This window comes from Staurois parvus, unplaced genomic scaffold (assembly GCF_062004578.1).
Source record: "Staurois parvus isolate SC_StPar_1 unplaced genomic scaffold, SC_StPar_1.0 ptg000432l, whole genome shotgun sequence".
Lineage (NCBI taxonomy): Eukaryota > Metazoa > Chordata > Amphibia > Anura > Ranidae > Staurois > Staurois parvus.
Window position 1 is genome coordinate 7,839,764 of NW_028318228.1, and position 13,420 is coordinate 7,853,183.

Below are 13,420 nucleotides of genomic sequence, written 5' to 3' on the forward strand. Positions count from 1 at the left end.
ATTGGGAGCAAAAAACCTCGAGTTCTAGCATCTGGCAGTGGGACATGAACTGGATATATGCTGAAATCCTGGTAAGATCCAGAACTGTTGTGGGGTATTGCTTAAGGTAAAATATACCTGCAGTAAGAGATACAGTATATGTGGGCAGCAGCTGCAGACTTCCTGATAGGAATGCTAATTCCCTGGATGTCCCAGTACTTTCTTATTCACGGACAAGGAGCAAATGTTGTAAAAAAATATAAAATATAAATGAAAAACAGAATTTCTGATCTGCATACTTGTCATTGGTCAGTTGTTCAGAAAGTACAACTACAATTGTAAGAAGAGGTCAGCAATGGCAGCCTCTAGTTCACTCAGTAAGTCCTTTAAGGTACCCATAGACAAAAGATTACAGTTTCTCGGTCTGTTGGGTATCCAATGTCTACAGTAGTGATGTCCTTGATGTTCGAGTCAAACATAAGTTCGATTTGAACATCGGCCGTTTGTGTATTCAGCAAACATACGAACGGTAAGGGCGTTCTGCGGGCTATTCACTCCCACTGTGCATCGCAATGCACTGTGCTTTAACAGTGCATTGTGATTGGCCAAAGAAATGCACTCCATCACAGCTCAGGTGCAATGCTTTCGCCAATCACAGCACAACTGAGCGGCTAGCTCCACCCAGTTGCTTACATCTGACAGGCAACTGTCAGACCTGTCAGATGTGGCGAGTGCTCAGTGGGTGTGGATGGGCGGCAGGTTTTTTAAAGTTTCGGCGAGTTGGTGGTTTTGTGACAACACTGGATGCCATGATTGACGATGGATTACAACGATGGAACCATTTTATTGGCTTTCTTTTTTAATAAAGGACTTTTCAAAAACCATTATGTTTTTATCCATATTGTACACTTTTTTGGTGTATGGGTAGGGGTACTATGTACCTCATAATCATTCACTAAGGGGGGGCAGGATCTGGAGGCCCCCTTTTTAAAGGGCTTCCAGAGTCCAATAAGTTACTCCCCGCAGACTCCCACAAGCACAGCCCAGGATTGTGGGGAAGAGGCCCTTCTCCCCATCAACATGGGGACAAGGTGCTTTGGGGGAGGATCCCCCCTGCCCCAAGGCACCCCTTCATGTTGAGGGCATGTGGCCTGGTACGGTTCAGGAGTGGGGGGGGGTGTTCGTTCCTCCCCCCCCCGCGCCTTTTCTGCCCTGCCAGGTCTGTGCTTGGATCAAGGGTCTGGTAGGAATTTAGGGACGACCCCACACTTTTCCCCCCTTTTTTTGAGGGGTGGGGTTCCCCTTAAAATTCCCTTTAGGCCTGGTAGGGCTTTTAGGGTGAACCCCACGCTCTTTAAAAAACAATTACTGTGGGGTACTTCATAACCTTCCTACCAGAACTAAAGGGTCTGTAGGGATTATTGGGGAGACCCCACGCTGTTTTTTAACCAAACAAATAAGAAAAAAAAAAGTTAATCCTTCTGGAGCAGGTTTTATACATTGTACAGATGATTAACTTTGCAGATAGTTTAGGGGGACCCCCCCAAGCATGATATTTAAAGGAATTTTTCATTTTTTCTTCTTACTTTAAGCAATGAAAAATGACTGCTCTTTTAAAAACGGTACTTTTTGAAATTTTTTTTCACTGATTCATGTCCCTTAGGGCAGTATCCAAGTCCCCATACCCCTTTTATGGCGAATTACTTGCATATAAGCCTTCAAAATGGGCACTTTTGAATGTAAAAGTTTGAGTCCCATAGACTTGCATTATGTTAGAAGTTCGTGGTTATACTTTCATTAGGTTTGAATGTTTGACCACAAATCGAAAAAGGGGGGTGTTCAGCCCATCACTAGTCTATAGCAGCATTTTTCTTTTTCAGTCATGGGACACTTTAAAAGTATGCAAAATCTGGAGGCACCCCAATCTAAAATGGAAAAAATGTTACTTATCAATGGGAAACCTGAGCCTAGGACAATCACCTTGATGAAATGACCTTCACTTTAGAAGCCTCCCTTCACATCAGAGGCCCCACATCATGCCAGTGGTTTTCCCTTTACATCAGAGGTCCCCCATTACATCATATGTATCTCCATTACATCAGAGGTCCCCCCTTCCTAGTCCCCTGTACATCAGAGCCTTCCTCTATACATGCAACCCCCTCCCCCAATCATAGCAGATATATCAGAGTTGCCCCTATACATCAGAGGGCCCCTATACATGACAGAGTCGCTTATCACATCAGAACTTTCCCCCAGTCACCACAGAGTTCCCCATTGGTCCAACACCCTGGTCTAAAGTACAAGGAATTATAACCCTAAACAAGTGCCAGTCAGAGAACAGAATGCTTTGGCAAGTTATAAACGCATTGCGGATTACTATTATTATTTTTCCCATTGCTTTTGCCACTAGAGTCACTGTGAGATAGGCATGTAAGTAGGTTGCTTATAGCTAGATAGGTGCTGCCCCAAGATAGCAGGGTTATTGTTAATGTTATTTCCCGGGTTTTCTTTAGCAGGTTTTCTTGGTTCCTAGGGTAGGCCTCTTGTGTGACCCACACTTTGTGCTCCCCCATCTTCAAGATTGCCACTATCGGAATTCACAACATTCTGATTACTTCATAAAAAGTATTAGCTGAATTTCTGCTTTAATTTGTTAGTCAAGCCTTCTCCCCTAGGTTGACAATGCTGCTGCTAAGGGTGGCTCTGTTGCTCCTCCAGAAAGAGCAGCCACCCTAAGATGGGAAGTGTATTACTGGCTAGATCACCAGGTGTAAATAAAAGGAAAAAAGAAAATGAATGCAGCCACATTTAGTCTTACAGACACAATCGGCTCTTTGAGGGCAACCATAATGTTTATGTGGCCCCTGATGAATCTGACACCCCTACTTTAGATGGAGCTTACACAGCGTTAAAGACTAGAGATGAGATTTGGTTTGGTCCAAACCCGGAAGTTTGCTTGGCCATAGAGCTGTAGGCAGGAGATTTCCTGCTACTGCATCTGCACATATACAAATGGCTTGGATGCTTGTAAAATCATTGGCCTAACATAGCCACATGGCCAAATTCAATGCAGGACATTGACCTAATAAGGCCATGTTCCACATGCAGGGTAGGAAATCTCACTATCACAGCCCATTGACCCAGCAATGATAGCTAACTGTTGGGTTTGGCAAACATAGGTTCAGTTCAAACCCAAGCCTGAACCCAAACTCATCACTGCTGGGTACTTTTTAGTTGAAGTTCACAGGGCCACTGCCAAACTTACCCCAAGGCAGTTTGGCACATTATAGCCAGACATTTTATTTACACCTGGAAGTGGAAATATTGTTGGGGGAGTAAATGAAAGGGTGAGTACATTGGACAATAAAGTGCTATTTAAAGCAAGTCTGTAACATACAGTACATACTGTTTGGGCTACTTAATATATACAGTATATATATATATATATATATATATATATATACACATCAATCAGCCATAATTTAATGACCACCCACCTAATAATGAGCAGGTCCCCCTTTTGCCTCCCGAACAGCCACTTTTGTCACCAAATCAGCCCTTACCCATCGAGGCAGGGATGCCAATAAATCTTTAAAGGAAGTGGAATCTGGCACCAAACCATCAGTAGCAGATCCTTTAAAGTAGAACTATAGGAAAAACTTTTTTTTTCATTTTGGATAGAGCAAGGGAAGTTTATAATCTCTGTCAGATTTTTTTTCACCATCACAATTAGGGAGATTTGCCTTCACTTCCTGTCCCATAGCCAAAAAGGAAGTGAGAGGAAACTCTGCAAATAAAGAGAATTCCTTGGGGACCCCCAGGTCACCTGAACTAGTGTGCCCGTTGGAAGATTTCCTCTCTACTACTTTTCTGGAGACAGCCCAAAATTTGGGAATTTCTTTTACTTTCACTTTCAATGATAATAGTAAACGGGACAAATAGAGAGGAAGAATTTCCCTCACAGGGTGCAGACAGCAATAAAAACTGAGAGGTGTTCTATTCCCTCTTCACTCTATCCAAAACTAGAAAAAAGTTGTGGTTTTAGTTAGTCCTGTAAGTTGGGAGGTGGGATCTCCATGGATCAGACTTGTTTTTCCAGCACATCCCACAAATTCTTAATTGGGTAGAGATCTGGAGAATTTGGAGGCCAAGTCAACACCTCAAAATCGTTCTCCTCAAACCATTCTTGGACTGTTTTTGCAGTGTGGCATGGCTCATTATCCTGCTGAAAGAGGCGTCTGCCTACAGGGAAAACCAATTCCATGAAGGGGTGTACGTGGTCAGCAACAATATGTAAGTAGGTGGTAAGTGTCAAGTAACATCCACATGAATGGCAGGATCCAAGGTTTCCCAGCAGAACATTGCCCAAAGAATCAAACTGCATCCTTGTGCCATCTCTTCCGCAGGTAAGCGACACACCACACCCATCCATCTACATGATGAAAGAAGAAAACGTGATTCATCAGACCAAGCTACCTTCTTCCATTGCTTCATGCTCCAGTTCTGATGCTCATGAGTCCATTGTAGGTGCGGGTCAGCATGGTCTCACTGACTGGCCTGCGGCTGAACAGCCCCTTACCCCTGGTTCACATATATGCGGTCGTGCAGGCCACATGTTGCGCAGGCACGAGAGCCCATTCATTTGAATGGACTCCCGTGCCCCGTGACACGCAGGGAAGAAGTCCCTGCACTTCTTCTGAAAACGCAGCCCGCACAGGAACCTCGGTTCCCAGTACGGTTGCGTTTTCCAGTGCAGGCGATGAGGAGGGTAGGTGACAGTCTGATGGATTGGGGTAGTGAGTTCCAGAGGATGGGGGAAGTCCTGGAGAAGTCCTGGAGTCGGGCATGGGAGGAGGACACCAGGGAGCTAGAGAGTAGGAGGTCTTCTGAGGAGTGAAGAGTACGTGTTGGGTGGTATTTTGATATCAGGTCAGTGAGGTAGTTTGGGGCAGTGTTATGGATAGCTTTGTACGTCAATGTTAGAATAGTTTGAATTTAATGCATTGGGCAATCGGAAGCCAGTGGAGGGAATGACAGAGGGGGGTGGCAGATACGGAGCGGTTGGTAAGGTGGATGAGTCTGGCCGCTGAATTCAGGATAGACTGAAGCAGGGACAGTTTGTGATGAGGTAGGCCGGTGAGGAGGGAGTTGCAGTAGTCGAGTCGTGAGATAATAAGGGAGTGAATGAGTTGTATAGTAGTGTCTGGGGTTAGGAACGAACGTATTTTGGAGATGTTGCGGAGGTGGAGCCTGCATGAATTTGCCAGCGATTAGACATGGGGTTGGAAGGACAGATTGGAGTCTAGAGTGACACCTAGGACTTTGGCTTGCGGGTTGGGACTGATGGTGGCGTTATTGGTCATGATAGAGAGGATGGGGGGGGGGCATGAGCGGGGGTGAAAACTAGGAGCTCGGTTTTGGAAAGGTTTAATTTGAGGAAGTGGAGTGACATCCAGTCTGATATGTCGTTCAGTAGGCAGGTGATTCGGGCGGAGACTGAAGGGGTGAGGCGAGGGTTAGAGAGGGGTAGTGTTATTCACGTAACCTGTCAGTGGTCATGAAGGTATGGATTTTCAGTGTACAACATATATGTGTGTGTATAGCGATGCGTTTTTTGTGTGTCTGTCATCATTATTATGTTAAGACTTAAACCCGATTAGGACAAGTTTGTCTATGACGCCTAAAGGTACATTCTGCAAAGTATATTGAAAAGGATACTGGTACTTTGTCACATGTCCTTATAAAAATACCTTTTTAGCACATCTTGATCTGTCCTTGTCCAGCTCGTTATACAGAGCCAGAGTGTCCCTCATAAAAACAGTATAATTGGAAACCTACTTGCAAGCAAATTAACTCTTAACTTAGTATCGCGCTAATCCTTGCAGCAGAAGTATCACGGCTCTTACAACCAGGCACAAAGTTAATGCAAATAGGCTTAGCTCTCAAAAGACCATTAAAGAGGTTTTCCAGTATAGAATTACAAATACACCAGAAAACCAAGGACATCTTTTCATCGCTTCGTCACCATCACTAATTAACTAACTTCACAGAAGGCGTCAATTCTGCAGCCATTTATTTTATAATATTTATTTTGAGACAGATTTCAGCCACAGTTGTCCCTGCGAAGGTGTGTGGATGAGTTTTTTCCTAATGACTCCCTATTGTGTGATATGTTCCATTTCTTCTCATTACATCTATTCAGGAATAGCGGTGGATGATTGCGACCTGTGTTCTATGACTAAAGAAGATTTTTGGAGATCACACTTTTTTGTGTTATGCCATTTTGTTGTTTCACACCCACATGAGAAGCTTGCTGAACTCTAACAAACACAAAAGGCAAACCTGAATGGCAAATACATAAAAGCTAGAAACTTCATTATGGTAAAATATATCTTCAGAGATCAGGCAATTTAGCTTAGAACTTTAACAAAGTGAACTTTTGGAAAGGAAAACTAATTGCAATTAAATGTATGATTCCATTTTAGAGATAGCTAAAATAATTGTGAATGCTTTATATGCTGGCAGTAGCATAGGAAAAGTATTTACATAGTGACATAGTTACATGGTTGGTAAAGTTAAATAAAGACACCAGTCCATCCAGTTCAACCTGTGTCAGTGTGTGTATTTAAGTCATTGTCATTTCCCCACATCCCTGTATATTGTGTTTCCTAAGATGCCAGTGCAGCACCCTCATGGTAACTGTGTGAGTCTGTAATTAGGTCAGGTTACTGCAAGTCAGGCTGGATAGCTTGACAGTTTAGGACTCTATCATCTCCGCCTGGTTTGGGAGGACCATGGAAGCTTCCAGAAGCCAGTGAGCAGAAGAGGAGAAGACCTAATCTGCATGTTTATGGGCGTCTAACCAATCCCAGGTTTGGAGGCCCTGGTAGAGTGGTGAGACCAACCCATAACTATGGGATAGTCAGGTTGGCAGGGGAGTCGGGTGGAAGATGGAGTGCTGAGGAGAGTGTTGGTGGCCTGGGAGGTGATCCCTAGATCTAGGGGAGACTGGTCTCCAGGCTGGACTTTGGCTGGCTCAGGAGGGTCTATTCGGCATCACGGCATGAACAGGATCAAGGCCTGGAAACAGTGGGAGCAAAGAGGACAGAGGGAGTACAGCAGCACACCCAGGGATTTAGAAGGGGAGAGACTGGCACATGTAGCAAGCTTACAAAGGACAGCGCTGTGCTTAATCCTTTATCCTTGTCCTGGGAGATCTTCAGAGCAGCCAGGAGGGCTGGTAGTGTCTGCAGCCTGTGGAGCTGGGAGCAGTTCTACAGGGGAGAGGAGACATCTCTGCATGTAGTTTGCAACAAGCTAATTTTCAGAGGGGATGCGAGTCCCTAGCCCGTAAGCGGCCTTTTCTACTGATCCATAAAGACTGATCGCTTTCAATGACAGTTACAGTCCAGGATCTGTTTCTGCGCATTGATTCAGTCAAGTTGGGCATCCCATAATCCCTATCCAAGTTATTTTCCTTAAAAAAATAACAAAAACCAAGCTCATGGACTGTTCACTGACGGTGGATGCAAATGTGGAAAATGCATGTTGCCTGGCTGTGCGGAGCTCAGGGGGACCTAGAAACACAATGGCCCTCAAGAGGAACATCCCACATCCCACTGACACCACTGATGGGGAAGGGAGTTCTACATCCTTACAGCTCTGACAGTAAAGATCCCCCTACGCAGTTTAGGGTTGAACCACTTCTCACCCAATTTCATTGAGTGGCCACGTGTCTTAAGCTCCCTGCTGAAACTGAATAGTTTTTCCATATGCTAGAATCATCATGGAAGTATTTGTATATCACTATTATATCTCTTCTCAAGTGTCTCTTCAGGGAGAATAAGTTTAATGTTTGTAGTCGTTCTTCTTAACTTAGGTCCTCCAGTCCCCCTTATTAGCTTTGTTGCCCATGTTGTGTAAGTGCAGCGTGGTGTGGAAGGCAGTGAACACACAAAGTCTTGTTTGCCAGAAATGATGTATTAGGAAAATAAAGCTCAACTTGTACAATAGACCCCGAGGGGAAGTTCACCATCTGGTGCACTTACAACCTGAAGACTCAAGGATGCTGACAGCGTATATGCCACGATAGGTAGAGTGTGGCCTGGCCAGTCCATTCCAAAGGGGAAGCTTCCTGATGAGGTAAACGTAAGCCCTACTCTCTCCCTACTCCTGCAGAACCTTTCCCTAATGCTCAGCATTGTCCTTACTAGACAGGGGATCTGTCCATGTCATAGCCCCAGGTCAGAGTCTTAACCTCCCTGGCGGTATTATTATGTCAGGAATTTTGTACCAAAAGCGGTACCATTTTTTTGCATGGAAATTTGGTGTGATGTATTGTAAGCCTGCAATTCTTAGTAATTACTTACTTAATAAATACTCATAAAAAATAATAATATAATAATAATAAATTTAATTCAATAATATAATCAAACAAAAAACACTGAAATTTGAAATATAGCGCCAAGTTCGCACATCACTGAGCAAAGTCGCAGAATCATTTTCAGTGTCTGATGACGAATTTCCCCCACGAATCATCACTCAATTCTGCAAGTGGTTCTGATTTACTATCACTGTTCTCTAGCTGGTCTAAAACCGATTTTGACTTAAAGGGACGCTTTTTGGACGCCATGGACTTTTCTAAGTTTCCAGGCAGAAAGAACAGTCAAAATGCAGGCAGGGCACAGGACAAAGCAGTAGGGACAAAATATATGTGAAATGCATTGAAACAGCAATGTTTTACTATATAATAATCATTTTAAAAAAAATGACATTTTTTAAAAATTTCAAATTTGCCTCCGATTCCGGCACCCGTACGTCCCGACAGGGACTGGAACACGGAAGCCGGATGCCGGCATCGGCTGGAGGAGATGGCCGGGGGCACTGCAGGGGACACATCGCGGGAGCGAAGGACAAGGTAAGCGCTGCAGGGACTCCCTGAGCAACGCCGCATGGTAAGCCCGAGTGTAGCTCGGGGTTACCGCTCTTGGTACTGAAATTTTACCCCGAGATACACTCGGGAATACCGCCAAGGAGGTTAAATAGACTCCATGTGACCCATGATAGCTTCTGCGGTCATATGGGGCAAGAGCATCTAACTTGATCCCTGTCCATGTTTCCGAGGAAATCATAAAGGAACTTTGTTCCTCTCAACTTCCTCACACCATCTGCATTGATGTAGTGGACATGTGCCATCTGCAGTGGAGATAACAGACTGCATGTGCCTGTACCCTTCTTTGGACTCTCTCCAGTTCTCCAGTACATTCTTCCTGAGTGACCAAAACTGGATGGTGTACTCAAGATGTAGCTGGACCAGAGTTTTGTACAATGGCAGAATTATAGTTTTATCTCATGTGTGAATACCCTTTTTAATGCATACATACAGTTGTGACCAAAATTATTCAACCCCCACTGAAATTGAGTGTTTTGGCCAGTTTGACATTGCTTTTGATCATTCAGTCATCTTGCTTACATTTACATTAAAGAGGCACTTGTAGGTCAGACAAATATAACATAACAGTTATAATGAAATAACCACAAATGTCTTTTCTGTGCTCACAGCATTATCAGTTTTATTCAACCCCCAAGTGACATTCAATCTTAGTACTTAGTACAGCATCCTTTTACAGTTATAACAGCTTTTAAACGTGAAGCATAGCTTGACACAAGTGTCTTGCAGCGATCTACGGGTATCTTCGCCCATTCTTCATGGGCAAAGGCCTCCAGTTCAGTCACATTCTTAGGCTTGCGCACTGCAACTGCTTTCTTTAAGTCCCACCAGAGGTTCTCAATCGGATTTAAGTCTGGTGACTGCGATGGCCACTCCAAAATGTTCCAGCCTTTCCTCTGCAACCATGCTCTAGTGGACTTGGAGGTATGCTTGGGATCATTGTCCTGTTGAAAGGTCCAACGTCTCCCAAGCCTCAGGTGTGTGACGGACTGCATCACGTTTCCATCCAATATCTCCTGGTACTGAAGAGAATTCATGGTACCTTGCACACGCTGAAGCTTCCCTGTACCTGCAGAAGCAAAACAGCCCCAAAGCATGATTGACCCTCCACCATGCTTCACAGTAGGCAAGGTGTTCTTTTCATCAAAGGCCTTGTTCTTCCTCCTCCAAACATAGCGTTGATCCATGGGCCCAAACAGTTCTAATTTTGTTTCATCAGTCCACAGAACACTATCCCACAACTTTTGTGGTTTGTCCACATGGCTTTTGGCATACTCTTCTTATTCTTTGGAGACAGCAAGGGGGTACGCCTGGGAGTTCTGGCACGGAGGCCTTCATTACGCAGTGTGCGTCTTATTGTCTGGGCTGAAACTTCTGTACCCACATCTGACAAATCTTTTCTCAGTTCCTCAGCAGTCACACGGGGACTTCTCTCCACTCTACGCTTCAGGTAGCGCACAGCAGTCGAAGTCAGCATCTTCTTTCTGCCACGACCAGGTAGCGTTTCAACAGTGCCCTTTGCCTTGAATTTGCGAATGATGCTTCCTAAGGTGTCTCTTGGTATGTTTAACATCTTTGCAATCTTCTTATAGCCATTGCCCTTCCTGTGAAGAGAAATCACCTCTTCTCTTGTCTTCCTGGACCATTCTCTTGCCTTCACCATGTTTGTAACCACACCAGTAAATGTCTAGAAGGAGCTGAGTATCACAGTCATTTTAAAGCTGCCTAATTGGTGCTTATTATGCTTGATTGCTGCTCGGTGACATCCACAGGTGTTTTCAATACCTGATGGAAAGCACCTGTATGAACCTCTGTTCTTCAGAGTGGTAGTCTTTAAGGGGTTGAATAATTGTGGCAATGAAGAAACCACATAAGAACCATTTACTACTGTATTACATAAACAATTGATGTCATTTTAGTTGCATTTGGGTAGTTACAACGTCCTTGTAGGATTTGATTCTGAATACAATTCCAAATGTACACTATAGTCCCTAAACCCCTTTACAGCATTGGGGGTTGAATAATTTTGGTCACAACTGTACATTACTTTACATTTTTCAACATTAAACCTCATTTGCCATGTAGTTGCCTACCCCTTTATTTTATTGAGGTCTTCTTGTAAAGTTTCTATATCGTGCTGTGAAGTTATTACCCTGCTTAGTTTTGTCATCAGCAAACACTGAGATTGGGTGTTTATTCCCTCTTCTATATAATTTATGAATAAAGTAAACAGAATTGGTCTCAGGACAGAGCCCTGGGGTACCCCACTTACCACTCCAGACCATTCCAAGTACACGTTATATATCACCACCCTTTGGAAGGACTCCTTTAACCAGGTTTCTGTCCAGGTACATACCCTATACCAACAAACCTCAACTTGTAAATTAGGCATTTATGGGGATTTGTATCAAATGTTTTCACAAAATCTAGATATACCACTATACCACCTCCGCAGGCCTTCCTTTATCTAAAAAAGTCATGATGTCATACATCCCAGCAGTATTCATGGGCATTTTTTTCCTTTCATAAGGAGGAGAGGCTTTCTCAGCTAAGCGCACCCTCCTGCCTGCCTGCCTGAGCAAAGGGTAGATGGATTCCAGGAACTATAGTAAATGCTACATACAGTGAATATAAAATTCTACACACCCCTGTTAAAATATCAGCTTTCTGTGATGAAAAAAAATGAGACAAAGATAAATAATTTCAGAACTTTTTCCACCTTTAATGTGACCTATAAACTGTACAAACCAGTTGACCAACAAACTGAAATCTTTTAGGTTGAGGGAAGTAAAAATAGAAAAACTAAAATAATGTGGTTGCATAAGTGTGCACACCCTTAAACTAATACTTTGTTGAAGCACCTTTTGATGTGACTCCAGCACTCAGTCTTTTGGGTATGAGCCTTACAGCATGGCACATCTTGACTTGACTTGGCAATATTTGCCCACTCCTTGTAAAAACACTCCACATCTGTCAGATTGTGAGGGCATCTCCTGTGCACAGCCCTCTTCAGATCACCCCACAGATTTTCGATCAGATTCAGGTCTGGTCTCTGGCTGGGCCATTCCAAAACTTTAATCTTCTTCTGGGGAAGCCATTCCTTTGTTGATTTGGATGTATGTTTTGGGTCGTTGTCATGCTGAAAGATGAAGTTCCTCTTCATGTTCAGCTTTCTAGCAGAAGCCTGAAGGTTTTGTGCCAATATTGACTGGTATTTGGAACTGTTCATAATTCCCTCTTCCTTGACTAAGGCCCCAGTTCCAGCTGAAGAAAAACAGCCCCAAAGCATGATGCTGCCACCACCATGCTTCACTGTGGGTGTGGTGTTCTTTTGGTGATGTGCAGTGTTGTTTTTGCACCAAACATACCTTTTGGAATTATGGCCAAAAAGTTCAACCTTAGTTTCATCAGACCATAACACATTTTCCCACATGCTTTTAGGAGACTTCAGATGAGTTTCTGCTAAATTTATCTGGGCTTGGATGTTATTCTTCGTAAGAAAAGGCTTTCGTCTTCCCACTCTACCCCATAGCCCAGACATATGAAGAATACGGGAGATTGTTGCCACATGTACCACACAGCGAGTACTTGCCAGATATTCCTGCAGCTCCTTTAATGTTGCTGTAGGCCTCTTAGCAGACTCCCAGACCAGTTTTCTTCTCGTCATTTCATCAATTCTAGAGGGACATCCAGTTCTTGGTGATGTCACTGTTGCGCCATATTTCTCCACTTGATGGTGACTGTCTTCACTGTGTTCCATGGTATATTTAATGCCTTGGAAATTCTTTTGTACACTTTTCCTGACTGATACCTTTGAAAAATGAGATGCTTGCTTTGGAAGCTCTCTGCAGACCATGGCTTTTGCTGTAGGATGCAACTAAGAAAATGTCAGGAAAGACCTACTAGAACAGCTGAACTTTATTTGGGGTTTAACAGAGGCACTTTAAATGATGGCAGATGTGTACTAACTCCTATTTAACATGATTTTGAATGTGATTGCTTAATTCTGAACACAGCTATATCCCCAGTTATAAGAGGGTGGGTGTGCACACTTATGCAACCATATATTTTTTTTTTAATGTTTACTCCCCCCCCCCTAAAATATTTCAGTTTGCTTTTCAATTGAGTTGTACAGTTTAGAGGTCCCATTATAGGTGTAAAAAGTTCTGATATGATTTATCTTTGTCTCAATTTTTTACATCACGGAAACCTGACATTTTAACAGGGGTGTGTAGACTTTTTATATCCACTGTAAATCATCTGCCCATACTTTAGATGGCTGCATCTAGAAAAGGTGTGATTTCTCAAAAAAAAAAAAAAATAACAACATGGAGACATAGATGAATGGGGGAGTTTTCTTTCAATATTAAAAATAAATTGAATAGAGTTTGCAGTTTGTGGTGCTCAGATGCAGTTTATTTCTGCTTTAATGAAACATAAGGCCCATACCCGTATTTTTTTATTACAGTATTTGCATAGCACTGACATGTC